Source organism: Pipistrellus kuhlii, unplaced genomic scaffold (assembly GCF_014108245.1).
Source record: "Pipistrellus kuhlii isolate mPipKuh1 unplaced genomic scaffold, mPipKuh1.p scaffold_m20_p_3, whole genome shotgun sequence".
NCBI lineage: Eukaryota > Metazoa > Chordata > Mammalia > Chiroptera > Vespertilionidae > Pipistrellus > Pipistrellus kuhlii.
In genome coordinates this window covers 181,015,527-181,019,562 of record NW_023425529.1, presented here as the reverse complement: position 1 = coordinate 181,019,562, position 4,036 = coordinate 181,015,527, and positions in this window count along the sequence as shown.

Here is a 4,036-nt window from a genome sequence, read left to right as displayed (position 1 = left end):
ATTGAGATCTAGCCACTTGGCCTCTTTTTAAGAGGGTTGTGCCCATTCGCACACGCCTTTGAGATTCCAGGTTGAACTCTGGCACCGCGTTCTATTTTGGGTAACCACAGAGGTGCTGGAAATTTCAAGTAGTAGCAACAAACACTGCAACCTACAAACTGAACGTGGCCGGTGGGTACATGGCTCCGGGTTTCCGAGGGCGGCCAAGGGCTCCTGTGATGCTTTGGGCTGGTTGACTTATAGAAATAGACCAGGGCAGGTCATTTTTGTTGTGGTAAACATAGCGATGCTCTTTTTCTCTCCCCCTTTTAACCTCAAAGATCAGCTTAAGGTCCACCTCTAAGCTTAGTTTTGTGCTACCTTGAGAGGATGATTAGGTACTTGCATTTTCATAGGAAATGAATGTTATTGCCTTTCTTCCTACTCTTATCATCTCATTCAGTACGGCTTATCCGACTTTGAACTTAATATAAAGATACTTGTGCAGAGCTTATTAAAAATGTAGTAGTCACAGTAATTTCATTTTCCCAAATATAATTTATCCAAACAGTTGTTACATTTATAATAATTTACTATATATGTTACACTGAGTGGCCAGATTATTATGATCTCTGAACACATAATAATCTCACCACTCAGTCTATATCTATCTATCTATCTATCTATCTATTTATCATTTTTCTATTAGAGGGGTCCAGTGCATGAATTTGTGCATGGGTGGGGTCCGGAGAGCTTGGCCAGGGTGGGAGGGAATATGAGCGGTTGGCCAGTCTGCCTGCTGGTCAAACTCCTGGTCAAGGGGACAATTTGCATATTAGCCTTTTATTATATAGGATATACACTGAGAGGCTAGATTATTATGTGTTCAGAGATCATAATAATCTGGCCACTCAGTGTATATAATCCTGTACATATATTAATTATATTTTATAGGATATATAGAAGTACAAAGTATAAATAATTAAATTTACAAATGAAAATCATAACTTTATTTACAAACTCATCTCTATTTTTGTTTTTAAAGGATACATTTGTGCTGCGCCTTCGGAATACATTAATTTCTTACAACAGAATCACTCAAGACAAACATCATATTTAAACCGTCTTGATTTTTAATGCACTATTTCATTAAGCTCCTTTTTAACTATCAAAGAATTCTTGAAAATGTACACAGTGAGGAATGGTTATGTGATTTTGCTGCTATTTTTGCTTGTCAACCATCTTCTCACTGTCTTAATAATGCCTTGGGAAGTTGGTTTTGAACTTGAGGTTTCTTCCTACACATATAAATACCTATAAAGTCTTGCACCATTTCCAAATCAAAGTGAGCAGTTTCTCATGGGCTATGCTTGCCATGTCTGTTTCAACAGGAAACAATATACCTTCTGTGATGAAAAGGTTTATGAATGGTCCTGGCTAATTTCTAAGCTGATGAAACACGGCTCTAGTTTCACAGACTTGGAGGAGCTAGGAGACTTGGGGTCTTATTTCTTATTACTTATCTCCACTCGCTGCTCCAGTAGTTCTGTTAACTGGATTCTAAGAGGAACTAGCCTGGGGTAAAATGTAAGACACAAACTCAATGAGGTAAGTACATCAGTCTATTAACACATTCTGATTAATGTCCAGACACACATACAAAGACGCATTTAAACTAAAACACTCCTGAGTCTCAGTTACGTGATAATCACTGTGGCTCAACAAGGGAAGTAAATGTATCTTTGCCATTTCATCTGTTGGATATGTGCTAATGGTTTCGTCCAAAATAGATAAGGGCTATAAATGTTGGGAATTATTACAAGACACCGAGTAGCTGAGAGACTCTAACATTGGAATTGTTTCAATTTTGACAGGCAAGATATCTACAGACTCATGTTTAACTATTGATTTGCAACCTCACAGTTATAGATGATCTCTTCGTGTAAAAGCTATTTTAGCATTTTAATGTCAAGAATGTGAACAACTGCCGAAACTGGTTTGGCTCAGTGGACAGAGTGTCGACCTGAGGACTGAAGGGTCCCAGGTTCGATTCAGGTCAAGGGCATGTACCCTGGTTGCGGGCACATCCCCAGTGGGGGGGGGGGGGCAGGAGGCGGCTGATCAATGTTTCTCTCTCATCGATGTTTCTAACTATCCCTCTTTCTTCCTCTCTGTAAAATATCAATAAAATATATTTTTTAAAAAGAATGTGAACAACTGACTATTAATTTGGGGTACAACTCAAGGTTCCCTGCTTCTGTTTTCCTGAAATGAGCCAGTGTTGTTAACTGGGCATTGACTCTGTATCATGGAGATTGCTTTTCTCTTCCACATCACATACATTAAAGAAGAGCTGATTGTGGCACTTGGTTATAAATAGTCTGCAGTGTCAATCCTCTGAAGAATGGGAACATTGAGTTGAAAACCATGAGTGCAGGGAAAAGGTAATAACAGCCATTGATGTGCTTTTAAGAGCATAGCCGTTTGCTGCTGGTAACAACGCTTACTGACATGGCATTTCTCACGGACAACCTTTGAGGTTTTTCTAAGCACTAATCCTGAAAAGTATGCCGATTTTCAATACAACTTAGAAACGAAATCTGTTTAAATTAGAATGAATACTCTTTTGCCACATTTCATTATCATCCAGTGGGATGCATAAATTCACTACTACCAACCATACAACCAAAACAGGAGAAAGACGTTTATGAATACAGTAAATGTTTAAGGAAAAACTTCATATGCTGTGTTTATAAGGCTTATACATGAGTTGGGCACTGCAGCCTCAGCTACAAAGTATTAAGTAGACCAGGAGAGGGTAAGTTCCGTGAAGGCAAGTATATCTCTTTTGCTCACAGAGGTCAGAGCCTAACTTGGGTACAGCTTCCCTCCGGCCGGTGAGAGATGGGTTAGTGGATGAGCAAAGTCAGGCAAGGCAGGCTATATAGGCATTCTGAACAGTGGATGCTTTAAGGATGATCACTGGATTTTTTTTTTCCTAGTGTTTCTCAGTATAAATGCCTTGGGTGATTTCTTTCACTGATTCTGTTAGGTCTTACCCATGCAATGAAATTTAACATAAACATCAGTGCTCACACTTGCTATCAATCATACCAATTCCTCTTTAAAAATGTGCAGAAAATAAGACCCCCCCCCCAAATATATGTATACCCTGTTTCCCTGAAAATAAGACAGTGTTTTATATTAATTTTTTCTCCCAAAGTTGCGCTAGGTCTTATTTTCAGGGGATGTCTTATCTTTCCATGCGCTAGGTCTTATTTTCGGAGGATGTCTTATTTATACACACACACACACACACACACACACACACACACACACACACATATACACATATGCTCCCAGAGTGGCCACTTTTTTTCCCCAGATCAAAGTGCAGTTGTTAACAAAGGGAACTTGTTTGGCATGTCCACAGGCACAAGACTCTTAGTGCTTTCGAACTCCAATTGAACGTTTTGGGTTCCAAAGTAGAACTAATCATTCCTAATCCGGAGGTAAGACCTTCTCAGCTGGTAAACAGAACCCTTGCCACTGAGAACACACTCAGGTTGTCTGGTCCATTTTCCAGGGCTGCATCTTCCACAAGACTCCCAAATCAAAGTGCAGGCACAGTGTTACAATAAAAATAAATCAAGCCCTTGCCTGTTTAGCTCAGTGGCTAGAGTGTCGGCCTGCGGACTGAGGGTCCTGGGTTCAATTCCAGTCAAGGGCACATACCTGGGTTGCTGGCTCGGTCCCGTGTGGTGCATGTAGGAGGCAGCCAATCAATGATTCTCTCTCATCATTGATGTTTCTACCTCTCTTTCTTTCTGAAATCAATCAAAAATATTTTTTAAAAAGGAAATTGATAAAATTTTTATATCCAGAGGTTTTGTTTTTTCAACTTCTATTGCTTCATATTGTAACATTGCAAATAGATGTGTAAAGTGGATTAGTGCCACACCAATGTCCTTTGGTCTTCATTTGGGGGCACCTCTTATTAAGAAATTGACATAACTTAATGTAGAAGTGGAAAACATGGACAAGCCGAAAGGAGGAA